This window comes from Macaca fascicularis, chromosome 2 (genome assembly GCF_037993035.2).
Source record: "Macaca fascicularis isolate 582-1 chromosome 2, T2T-MFA8v1.1".
Lineage (NCBI taxonomy): Eukaryota > Metazoa > Chordata > Mammalia > Primates > Cercopithecidae > Macaca > Macaca fascicularis.
In genome coordinates, this window is record NC_088376.1 from 519,035 (window position 1) to 532,173 (window position 13,139).

The following is a 13,139-nucleotide window of genomic DNA, read 5'->3' on the forward strand; positions in this document are numbered from 1 at the left end:
CATTTTTTTTTTCTCCCCCTGATTTTACACGGAGCCTTCTACTACCCCTTAGTGTGGAGGCAGAGTGCAGATGCTCTACAGTTATCTATCCAGGAAGAGAAGAGCTGATGGGAAGTCACAGATCTGATCATTGCAATAGCACTGACATTTTTAAGTGGGAGAATGCTGATGTCTATAATAATCAGAGTAAAACTTCAGTAGCTTCAACATAAAGATTCTGAGATGATCTTAGAGCCATTTCGTCCCTAGATCCTTCTGCAGTGTGGAGTGTGACATCTCTACCAGCCTCTGGTCAGTGGCCGCCTGTGGGCAACTGAATGCTTGAAGTGTAAATGAGAACTTCTAATTTTATTTAATTTTAGTCAAATTTAAATAGCTATATGGCCCGGGCACCGTGGCTCATGCGTGTATTCCCAGCAGTTTGGGAGGTCGAGGCGGGTGGATCATGTGAGGTCAGGTGTTCAAGACCAGCCTGGCCAACAAGGTGAAATCCCATCTGTACTTAAAAATATAAATAAAATAGTCAGGCGCGGTGACAGGCGCCTGTAATTCCAGCTACTCGGGAGGCCGAGGCAGAAGAATCACTTGAACTCGAGAGGCAGAGGTTGCAGCAAGCCGAGATCGAGCCACTGCACTCCAGCCTGGGTGACAGAGGGATACTCTGTCTTAAGAAAAAAAAAAGATTTTAAAAAACCCTACATGCCCCTAGTTTCCTCTGTAGGAGACGGCATGGTTCCAGAAGGTACACTTTGTGTTGAGGACTCTGCAGCGTCAGGCTGGAGACAGTCTCCCTTCCTAGCAGCGTGGGCCCCTGGGCTGTTCTTCTACCAGAAGGGATGGTGGCGTCTCTGGGAGGTATCTGTAGACTCAGATCTGTGTGGATTAGTGACTTGTGTTACTCACAGATACTTAATTTTATGGGTAAATGAATACCTGGACTGGCTGCAACTTCAGGGCGAGATTCGGGAGTAGGGAGTGAAAAGTACGACGGAACCCTGGGCTTGTCCTGCTGCCCCCAGGACCCGGTCGGGGTGCCTTCTCGTCTGAAGTCCCAGCACGTGGTCAGGGTACCCCTTGCCTCTGAAGCCCCCAGGAAGTGATCGGGGCACCAATCCCCTCTGAAGCCCCAGCACCTGGTCGGGGCACCCTTCCCTTCTGAATCCCCCAGCCACCTGGTCGGGGAGCCCCTCCCTTCTGAATCCCCCAGTACCTGGTCGGGGCGCCCCTCCCTTCTGAATCCCCCAGACCCTCCTGGCCTGCGGTGCTGCTTCTCCAAATGCTGTCCTTGGCTGTTTTCCAGGAGTCACCTGCACCAGAGCAGGCTGCGTGTGTCATTTCTTGTCGGATCTGGGGTGTCAGTGAAGCTCATTTATCTTGTCTTCCTCCTCATGTGCCGTATCTCACCTGTTGACTGTCTGAGTTTGTGTGAGTGCGTGTTGTGCGTTCTCAGGCTGTACTCGGTGCTTAGGTGACAAGAACGTCTTAGAGCAACGAACTGTCTGCTCCAAAGGATGCTGGGCATGAATCGAGACACAGTTTACTTGTGGGGTTTAAATTTCCTGGGTGTTGGAGGCAATTAAGGGGAAACAAGGTCTAAAAAAGCCCCTGCAGATGAGGAAGGCAATAATGAAAAAAATTACTCTATACACACTTAGCAGTTGATTTAATTTGTAGGTGAATTTTGCATTTCGGGAACTACTAAAGGTACTGTTTGTAGGGATTCCTTGATGAGCTTCTTGTTTTCTGTCTAGAAAGTAAAGTGGATCGGTTTTGCCTTTAATGCTGACTGACTAGAATCTACTTCCTTTTCCCCCCATTCACGTTAGGGTGGGGATTGGACTGGAAGAGCTGTAGGATCTCTTTATTTCTGATCTTAAATGAATTTTTTCTTCAATGCCCTGTTCTTTGGTTTGGGAAATGTGCTCAATTTGTACCGTGCTTTAAATGTACACAAGGGTCGAAATTGCTACTTTTCTTTAAAGTTAGATATAACATCTTAAGTAAAATGTCATCTATAAATCAGGCACAGTCTGGGGCCTGGAGACCCCTCTTGTCGCTTCCTTCCAGCTGTGTCTTCTTCCCTGGCCACATTGCCCTGGCCACATCTCCTCCCCACACCACGCCGTGTCATCCGCCCACCACCTCACCTCTGGTCACAACACCTCCCTCCCGGCCACATCACCTGTGGCCTCACTGCCTGCCTCCCTCCTTCCTGGTGGCCTCCGTGGCTCCCACTGTCTGCCCTCCCGAGGGTCTGTTCAAGGCTCCTTCCCCGTTTTCCACTCCTGAGTGGGTCTCGGGGCCTAGATGTTTCACAGGATGCAAGTTTCTTCCCTTCCAGCCGTGGGTCTCTGAGCGACAACTCCAGAGAGGGCACTAAGCTCTCCTTACCTACCTGGGGGGCCCTGAGCCCTGACCACCGACCACCAAGGCTTTTCTGCAGTGTGTGGGGCAGACTCATGCATGAATTGGACTAAAAAGATGCTTCCAGGAATCCTTGTTTTAAATGCACTGGAGCAGAGATGGGGAGAGGGGACCACCTGGTTTGCTCAGAATTTGGTCCTGATCACAGCCAATGAGGCAACATAAGCACCTCCTAAATGAAGCGTTCCACAGACTGATTTTACACATGACAGAAAGGCTTCACACAATGAGTGAGTTTGAGCTACATTTGAAGGAAGAACAGGTCCCTGTAGGTGGAAATGAAAGGTAAGCGTGACCCAAGCCATCAGCAGCAGCGGGGGTGGGGTGGTGCAGACTCCCCATGGATGGTGGGCATGGCTGAAATGCAGGAGAGGGCAGGGGTGCGAAGGAACAGCAGGGCGGCAGTAAAATTCCCCTGCAGAGAGGGGACGTGACTGAGATATTATCACATGTATACAACTGAGAGATGATTTGAGGAGGATTTCTGGGAGCCTGTGGGAAGAGCACGTGGTCATCATCAGTTCTCGGGATCTCTTTTTATGAAGTGAAAATAGTCTTGCCTCTGCCTATCTTGTGAGCTGTTGTGACGATCAAATCAGATAATCTTCAGCGAGCCTTGTAAATGCTAAAGGTTATGACAGACTGTTCCAGCCCCCTTGTCTCTACCCTCCTTTCCTCCTGGGTAACGTGAACCCTGCTGGGTACCTCACTATCTGCCTGGTTTCCTCCTCCATAACGTGAGCCTTGAGTACTTGCTGGGTCCCTCGCTGTGCACCTTCCTTAGTAACGTGAGCCCTGAGTATTTGCTGGGTACCTCGCTACCTGCCGTACAGCTGGCTGTAGAATTGTCAAACGCACTTGGCTGGCACATAAGCAGAAGTGCTCGCTGGGCCTTGGGAGGGCTTTGTGACATGTGGGTGCCTTCTGTTCCCTGTTAGGCTGGAGCTGCAGGAGCCCCCCTAGACCAGATAGAGGACCAAGGCTGTGGCCTCGGGGTGGGGGCTGGGGGAGCTCCCTGGGTTTATTGTGTGGGTGAGAGCAAACTTCAGTCCCGCTGTGGCATTGGGATTCAGGGTTCCTTCTGGAATGTTCTGAGTGAGAAACAGGAAGTGCGCACAGGTGCGTCTTCTGCGGATTTTATGGTTATCTCTTGGGAGAGCACTGGTGCCTCTGAACTATGAACCTGCAGAACCACTTGTTCCACTAACGGCCGCCTTTATATAAAGAATGACTTACAAAAGATGCCACTTCAGATGGAGGTATTTGCAGGTGTGGCCTGAAAAATGAACAAAATGACTTTCATCTCAAGGAAAGTACCGTACATTTTTCCCAATGATAGACATTTGAGCTTTCCAGCGAATATTAAAACATAAAAATCTTGTGTCCACCACTTTCTCATGTGATCAATGGTGATACTGATGTGGGGTTTTTTTTTTTTTTTTTTTTTTTTGGACATATAATGAAACGTGGAAGCCGCTCATAACTCTGAACCAGTATTTTCTAACCAATGTGTGATTACAAAATCGTGTGCTGGTAAAAGCCATTCAAGTGCAAGACGGACCAGTCGACTTAGAAGGAATTGGGGCAGAAAGGCCCGTCGACCAGAGCACAGACTCTGTGTTGCAGACAGCCTGTACGGAAGTGCCACTTGTTACATTTGGCAGCAGAGAATACCTAAAATGATCTGAAAACACAATGAAAATACTGCTTCCTAATTGTATATCAGTATGGGGTCGGACTTTCTTCATAAACTTCAGCCATGGCTCTGCAGCCCACTGAACGCAGATGCAGGCATGAGAATCCTGCTGTCTGAGGTGCAGAGATGTTAGGTGTTTTCACAGCAGCACAAACTGTTGCCACGCTGCTGCTTATTTTGGAAAATGGTTTCTTCTTTAAGACTGTGTTAAGATGTAATGACTTTATCCTTGTAAAAGAAACTAAATTATGTTCTTTTTTTTTTTTTTTTTTTTTTTTTTTTTTTGAGACGGAGTCTTGCTCTGCCACGCAGGCCGGAGTGCGGTGGTGTGACCTCAGCTCACTTCAACCTCTGCCTCCTGAGTTCAAGCGATTCTCCTGCCTCAGCCTCCCTAGTAGCCGGTACTACAGGTGTTCGGCACCATGCCAGGCTAATTTTTGTATTTTAGTAGAGACGGGGTTTCACCATGTTGGCCAGGCCGGTCTCGAACTCCTGACCTCAAGTGATCCACCTGTCTCTGCCTCCCAAAGTGCTGGGATTACAGGCATGAGCAGCCACCACTCCCGGCCTGATGAGAAAGCTTTTTTGTGCTCTTTAATAAAGTGCAAAGGGTTCCTGAGACCCAAAAGTTTGAAAACCACTGGCTTAAACCGACAAAATTGTCCATGATTCTTCAGTGTATCTTCTAATCTGTTGATGGAGAGAGGACAGCAAGGGTTGCTTTACTTTTTTCCTTTCACAACTCAATGGTGCTGGGACAACTGGGGTATCCACATAGAAAAGGATGGACTGGACCCTTCCTCACCCTACACGCAAAGCTCCACATGGTTCCAATGTGAGGAGCTGACTGAGACCCATTCTGTCAGTCTGCTGGGTACCATAACGGACACCACAGACCGTGCGACTTAGACAATAGCATCTTATTTCCTTTTTTCTGGAGACTGGAAGCCTGGGATCAAGGTGAGGGGGGCAGGGTTGGATTCTCTGGGGCCTCACCCCATGCTGTGTAGACAGCTTCTTCTCTGTGTCCTCACAGGTTTCTCTCACGTGTATGCAGCACTGAGGACTGTGTCTAAATTCTCTTAAAAGAACACCAGTCATACTGGATCAGGGCCTACTTTTAAGATCTTATGGGACCTAAATTGCCAAGTTAAAGGCCCTGTATGTAAATACAGTGACATTTTGGGTTTCTGGGGTTGTGACTTTAACATGGAATCTTGGGGGAGGGGGACAGTTCAGCTCATAACACCTTTAGGGGAGAATCCTGGGGAAACTGTTAGGTTGGATTAGGCAATGTTTCCTTGGCTGAGACGTCTAGAGCTATAACAAGCAACTGAAGGGAAAAAGACGGTATCAAAATTAAAAATGTTCAATTCAGAGGATACTATTAAAGTAAAAAGACAACCCACAGAACAGGATACATTATCACGATAAGGACCTGATATCAAGAATATATTCAAAAACTCTTAATAAAAATCCAATTTAAAAATGGACAAAGGATTTGAATAGACACTCTCCAAAGAAAGACATATCAATGCCTTAAAAAGCACATGAGATGTTTAGCAGAATTCGTCATCTTAGAAATGGAAATCAAAACCACCGTGAAATAACACTTCACAACCACCGTGATGGGTGGGTAAAACCCCCCAGTATTGGACAGTGACATGTTGGTGAATTGGGGAAAACTGAAATCTTGATATATTGCTAGTGGGAGGGGAAGTAAAATGGTGCAGTTGATTTGGAAAAGTCCGACAGTTCCTCAGAAAAGCATGAAATCACCGTACGACCCAGCAATTTCACTCCTAGCCATATGCTCAAGAAAACTGAAAACATTTTTCCAAAAAGTATGTCATGCCTGAATCTTCACAGCAGCATTATTCATAGTGGTAGAAACAGTCCAGGTGTCTGTCAACCGGTCACTCACTGAGATTCCACTCACCTTAGACGTGAAAGATGTCAGCACCGAAGGTCACACCAAAGGTCATGCACTGTACGATTCTCCTCACAACAGGTGTCCAGAATGTGCAAATCCAGAGAAAAGGAAGTTGGCTGGTGATTGCCAGGGGCTGGTAGAAGGAAGGAGCCAGGTGCTGACTCTTAATGGGTTCAAGGTTTCTTTGGCCTGTGGTGAAAAAGTCCCGGAATTACATACTAGTGGTTGATGTGCAGCTTTTAGAATATGCTAAAAAGACTGAATTGTATTCTTTAATATTGGGGCTTTTGTGCTTTGTAAATTGCTTTTCAATTTAAAAAGGAATTCAAGAAGTTATTTGGTGTTGATATGATAGCATCCAAAACAAGTTACTATGTAACTCACGTCCCCAGAGTTAAACTTCATTTTCTGAGGATCTTGAAGTGTTTGAGGCTAGGAGACACAACGATCCTATACTGTATGTTACACCCCATCTTACTGATTTCTATCTCACATAACCATATTCAGGAAAAACCGACATGTAAATGTGAGCTGAATGCTATGCAGAGGCACATTCCTCTTACCCGGATGATCTTTAGTGGTACAGTAAGAGATGAGATCATAGCAACGTTAGTTTAGTTAGTTTAATTTCCATGGCAACAGGAATTTGGCACATGGGATGAGTTAGATCTCCCTGCACAGCTCCTAACGGGGTTGCCCATTTCTGTGTGGTGTCTGTGTATATTCTCGCTGTGGAAATAAGTGATAGCACCTGCACAAACACTTGTCCGGAAGCGCACACGAAGCTGGTGAAGGCAGAGGACAGGCGAGAGGGAAGCATGGCTCAGCCCTGGCAAAGAAGACCGTTATTCCAAACGCAAAATATTCAGGAACACAATCCTTGGGAAGACTGGTGATGTCTTTAGACCTCACCACTATCGGGTTGTATCTGTGCAGCCAGTTACCAGAGCCGCAGAACGGCGTGTGTTGGTATTGGTGTCATCAGTCAACGATTCTGACTTTTCCTGGTGCTGAGGATGACTGCATATGGCAGAAGCAAAGTGCTAATCTAGCACAGGTCATCATATCCAAGTTCTTTTCTATGAAGGCGGGCAGGGTTAGGAACCACCCCACCCCACCCCACTCCCCAATCCTATAAGAACTGGGATCTGATGATCTGTGCTGTCGAGAGAGGCAGGGTTAGAACACCTCATTCCTCAATCCCATTGTTGAAAATAATAGTTGGATTGGGAGGGTTTTTACTCCTAAGGTTGAAGCCGTGCATTTCTGGAGCCTGGGCTGTCAGTCATGGTGGCTGGGGAATGCTGGGGCTGCGGTTGTCTGGCTGCCGGTAGCCCTGCTGGTGGGTCCTCCCTCTTTGACACCGTTCATTTCTGAAGCTTGCTTTCCCCGGTGTTGGAAGTAGCAGCACTGGAGGAATGGCCGCCTTCCTACAGTGAAGCTCTGGCAGGAGAGGAGAAGATACGGAGCGTCTGTTCAAGGACGTGACGTTCTGGGCACTGCACCATGCGTTCTGCTTCTCAGCTGTGCCTCCTGGTTGATGTTACCATCACCTGGCATTTCCCAGGAGGTAACTCGCGAATGCCACACTGATGGAACAGTGCGGCTCGAGTCCAGGGCCGCTGGAGCACATCAGCAAGGTCAGGCTGGAGGCATGTGCTTGCTGACAGGAAAATGACAGGAAATGACATGTCAGTTCAGGAAAATGACAGGAAATGTCATGTCAGTTCAGGAAAATGACAGGAAATGTCATGTCAGTTCAGGAAAATGACAGGAAATGTGTTTGCTGACAGAAAAATGACAGGAAGAGGACAGGAAAGAGGCCCATGAGGAGAGGAACCAGTAGATTCAAGGCAGTTAACCGAAGGAGCGAGCCATCACAGGCTGGGAGGACACCCCAGCCACAGTGGATGTCAGCGGTGGTGGCTGGACTCGGGGTCCGTGAATGTTGCATGATCGAACGTGTTTGGTACATTCTCAGCTCCTGCCCAGGTGCCTCCCAAGCATCAGGTGTTGTGGCTCCCCACACCCTTCCCATCTGTGTGTAGCATGACCACCACCTTCCTACCGTGTGTTTGTCCTATCACGGCTGCTGTGCCTAACGGACGCTTTGCTTTCCAGCTACTTTCCTATAACCAAAACCCTTGAACGACTTTGCGTTTCAGAGACGACAGGGTATTAGTTTTTCATGATTGCTCTGAGGATTGCCGAAAGCAAATGTAACTTACAGGATGGAAGATATTGGAGACAGTAATTATAGATGACTTTTCTCAGTTTTTTGATTGTGGTAAAGTTACACAGCACTCTATTTTTAAGTGTATGGTTTTGTGGCATTAAGTGTGTTCACACTGTCGTGCTGCGATCACCGCCATCCATCTCCAGAACTTTCTGGTCTCCCCACGCTTGAAACTCGGTCTACCAAACACTAGCTCTCCTCCCGCCCCAGCTCTGGTAAGCACTACAGGTTGCTTACAAAATAAGCTTTTTCAGTAAGAGAAGGGGCAAGGAAAAGAGCTCTAAAGACTGTCTTGAGATTTGAGGAAGTGTTTTAGGTTTTGTTGTGTGGTTCCCGGTGTAAAGGAACTATTGAAGACGTGGGAAGGCGAAGGTCTGTGATCTCAGGAAGTGCTGGGCTGGGCAGCTTTCCCACTGTGACGGGGGCACTTGCCCTCAAACCTGCCTGAGATAATCGCGTGAGGATGGTGCTGCATTGTGACAGCTCTGAACTTGGTCTCCTTGAACGTTGCCAGGTACATAAGCTTTGGCGGTTACCGTCTAGTGTCTGTGGGAGACCTAGAATTTGAACATTGTTGACTTTAGGACACACTCATTTTATAACACTCTACCTGTTCTCATCAATAGGAAATATGCTGTGTCCTTTTTTTTTTTTTTTTGAGAGGGAGTCTCGCTCTGTCGCCCAGGCTGGGGTGCAGTGGCCGGATCTCAGCTCACTGCAAGCTCCGCCTCCTGGGTTTACGCCATTCTCCTGCCTCAGCCTCCCGAGTAGCTGGGACTACAGGCGCCCGCCACCTCGCCCGGTTAGGTTTTTTTTTTTTTTTTTTTTGTATTTTTTAGTAGAGATGGGGTTTCACCGTGTTAGCCAGGATGGTCTCGATCTCCTGACCTCGTGATCCGCCCGTCTTGGCCCCCCAAAGTGCTGGGATTACAGGCTTGAGCCACCGCGCCCGGCCTTTTTTTTTTTTTTTTTTTTTTTTCCCTTAATATTCTGTGTTGCTGTAACAGTAGTTGCAGCGGACGCTACTTCTGGTTCATGGTCGTCACCAAACACAAGCTTCAGGAAACCGTGTGAAAAATGAAGGGGAAAGTGCTTTTCTGCAAAGGGCTTTTTTGAACATCTTGTTTTTTTCTGGAATATCTGTTTTGGTGTAAAACGTTTTCATATTTAGGGGTTTGTAACGTGTTTTATACTGGTTAGCTTTGAAACCCCATGTTTTTGCATGCCATGGGGCTGCTTTATCCTGTTATTCTATGATATAGCAGGTTGGCAAAACTATTGGTTATTTCACTTTAAAAACCAAAGCAGCTTACAGATTGAGTGTGATTCTTGTAAGAATTTCATTGTAAAATTGATTTGTGTTCAACAAGCTTACTGGAATGGCTAGATCCGTGGACAAAAAGATAAGAACATGTCAAGTCTCTGGGCCAGGAAGGACTTCCAAATAATACAAGTGATACACATTAATTTCTTAACAAAAGATTAGATTTAGTACATAACTGTTTAAAACCTCCATATTTTCTATTATAGCCATTCCACAGTGCCCATGGGGGTGGGCTGCAGGACTGCCTATGGAATCCAAGGTCTTTGGGCGTTGAGGTCCCTGCAATAAAATGGCATCGTGTTTGCATATGACATATGCACATCCTCCTGCAGACAGTCATGTCAGGGTTGCTCGTAACAGCTATACCATGGACATTCCATGCGAGTAGTTGTTTAATGAATAATAAAGTCTGAATGCTTAGTACAAACACATTAAAAAATATGTTGATCTATGGTTGGTTGAATCCACAGGCCTGGAACCCCGGGAGAGAGTACAAACTCTAGAAGCAAAACGAACAAAGCACTTGAGGTCAGCAGTGACGGGTGTGGGATCACACTGAATCTCATGTGTTTTGCTGTCTGTGTCACTGTGTCCCGTGTAAACGGGAATCATTTGTAGCTTAAGGTAAAATAGGTAACAGGAAACACTACAGAGTGGGCACGAAGGCGCGCCCCTCATTACCCCGTGTTACAGCCAAGCGTCTGCCTCCTGGGGAAGGATTTGTTCTGTGGGGAGACTAGATGTTGATGATTTCCGGATGTGTGAAGGGAAACTCCCTCCGAGAAGCGTGGCTTTGGCCGGAGCACATCAGACGAGAGTTAGCGTGGCATGGAGTTTCCACAGTGGCCCTCAGGCCTGCTGCTTCTCTCCTCTCCCCACCCCTGGCCCTGACTCTTACCAAGGGAGGCAAGTTCAGCTCCAGCTGAGCCCCGCACAGGGCTGTGGGTCTCTAGGGCAGGTGCCCACCTTCGCCTGAACAGGCTGTGTCAGAGGAGGGTCTGGCTGTACTTGAGCTGTGAGAGATGCTCTCAGAGATCCAGCATCCTGAAAACCCAGGTGCTGAAGGTTCCTCCTCTTCCACCATCCTGCGGGGAAGGGGGTCTTATCCTGCTTCCCCTCAACCCAGGCTGACTTCTTGTCTGTTCTGTACACCTAGGTTTTCAGAACAGTTTTGTTAATCATCTAGCAGACAAACAACCATAAGGTGACAGCCTGGGAGGGTAGACGGCGCTGGAAGGTAGTTTCCTGAATAACAGCGTTCAGTTTCCTGTTTTGCCATCATTTGACCCAAGGCCCCAAGATAATTGAAATATTGTCAGCCAAACACCGATTTTTTATCTGAGTTTTTTTTTTCTTTTTAAGTTATGGGTGCAAACTTATAACCAGGGACCTGACAAAAGAGAAGGATTTATTTGCAAAGTGAATGTCGGGGATGGTTGGCATTTGCCAACTCTGACTAGCAGGGACCCAGGCTGCTTCCGTTCTGCTGCCCGACTCCTGATCCTCCAGCTCCTGCCCCTGTTCCCACCAGCAGGAAGAGGAGTGGGAAGGTGCCTTTTCCCCTTTAAGGGGATGAGGTGAGAGTTGCACCTGCCAGTTTGCTAGTCCCTGGGGTGATTCTCCAGCATGGGTGGGAGTTGGGTTTGGAGGCCTGAGCCCCGTGAAGCTGGGGTTGCTGTTCCCTGAGCAGCAGGAAACTGGACTCTGGGAAGTGGGGTCAGAGGGTAGCATCCTCAGGAGGGGCCTCTCGTCCCATTTGACATCTTCACTGCAAAAGGGGGTGTGGGCTTCATGGTCCATTGACAAATAGAACGTTACTTTTTTTTTTTGAAGCACATAGAACCCTAATTCCTTTGGCTTTTACTAAAGTGGCATTTTGTAATTCCACATGATTTCATTGATATACTCGCAGGAGAGAATGCTTCCTGTAAACCAGAAGGATCTCTGCGACAGTCCTCGATCCATAGAGAGTTCATTTCCCCAAGGTTATAGACACAGTCTTAGGAGGGGTTGAGGACACACTGTGGCAGCCTCAGGAGGTCCTGGACATGTGTCCAAGGTGTTTGGGGCACAACTTGGTCTTACACATTTTAGGGAGACGTGAGACATCAATACATGTGAGACGTACGTTGGTTCAGTCTAGGAAGGATGGACGGCTCGAAGCGGGGAGGGATTTCCAGGTCACAGGTAGATCAGACAAATGCATTTCTGGTGCATCTTTCCAGAGGAAGCAGTCAGATCCGCATTTATCTCCGTGTGCAGATGGTGACTTTGAGTTCTGTCCTCTGTCCATGAGGAATTTCCTTGTGGATCGGTTGTGAGGGAGGTACGTGGCTTTTCCCCCCACCCCCAGTAGCTGTCTCTGTTAGGAAGAGCATGGGAGGCAGGTTTGGTCTAAGCTCTTCCTCACCTTGACGTCCCTTTACCTTAGTGATTTTGGGGTCCTGAGATGTATTTTCAACTTCATGTTTCTGAATACACTGGCACTCTAAACAGTGTTGTAGGAGGCATCTAACTTACTTAGAAGAAGAAGAATATTTGGAAACACTTGAGCACCTTCGTCCTTGAGAGAACCAAGCCTTTGTTTAGTTTGCTTTGCCCTGAGGCTGTTACGCTGTCCCGGGCTGTGCGGCCTTAGAAAGCTGTGCCCCTGTGAGCTACTGCCTGTGGAATCTGGTGACTTTGAAGTTAATCCAGCAGCTACATATTTTGGAAAGCAGATTCCCTCTTAAAGTGTTGGTGATTATGATTCTAGCACTAGAATTTCAGTGTGTATTTTCCACCCTTCTTACTTTGTCTCCTCATACACTGAGATGCTGCTGCATTTGCTCTTAGGCTTCACGGAGGGAGGGTCAGTTCTGACCCTTTCTTGGATATTGACCTTGAACGGACAGAATCGAGATTCAGGAAAACTCTCGAGCTGTGAGAGTGTGCTGATATCTATGTAAGTGGGGTTCATGTGTCAAACTCAGGTTTAAGAAAAACCAATTCTAGGCTGGGCATAGTGGCTCACACCTGTCATCCCAGCACCTTGGGAGGCTGAGTTGGGCAGTTCACTTTTGAGCCCAGGAATTCGAGACCAGCCTGGGCAACATAGCAAGACCCTGACTCTACAAAAAATTAAATAGGACAGGTGATGTACACCTGTGGTCCCAGCTACTCGGGAAGCTAAGGCTGGAGGATGACCCAAGCCTGGCAGGTTGAGGCTGCAGTGAACCACGATAGCACCACTGTACTTATGGTGCACTGTGCCTGAGTGGCAGAAGAACAACCACTCCCCCACACACAAAATATCAATTAATGCAGTGGCCAGTTCTGCTGGGACCACCTGTTAAGACTACTCTGGGTCTCATGGTTTGAGAAGCATCTGTCCGGGGTCGAGAGGGAGTAGCTTGAGGGCCTAGAAACCAGTTCTTGTGGTTGAGCGTGATTGCGGGTGTGGAGTTGGGGGCAGGGCTCTCCACGGCATGAGTGGGTAAATGGATAGGCTTCCAGGACGAGCCCCTGTGACTTTGCCTGGTTTACA

General features: G+C 47.8%; 1 long non-coding RNA gene across 6 annotated transcripts in view; it reads right to left on the minus strand.

Moving 5' to 3' along the window:
• Positions 1 to 13,139, minus strand: part of LOC135969577 (uncharacterized) — a 36,870-nt gene that overhangs the window by 6,140 nt on the left and 17,591 nt on the right. The window contains exons 1-3 of one of the 6 annotated variants that reach the window (XR_012430405.1): positions 6,060 to 7,668; positions 3,661 to 3,700; positions 334 to 873 (exon numbers count right to left, since the gene is read on the minus strand). This is a non-coding gene — a long non-coding RNA (uncharacterized lncRNA). Of the gene's footprint in view, positions 1 to 333; positions 874 to 3,409; positions 3,701 to 6,059; positions 7,669 to 13,139 lie in introns of those variants that run through there. The other 5 variants (XR_010584821.2, XR_012430404.1, XR_012430392.1 and 2 more) reach the window with 5 other exon arrangements.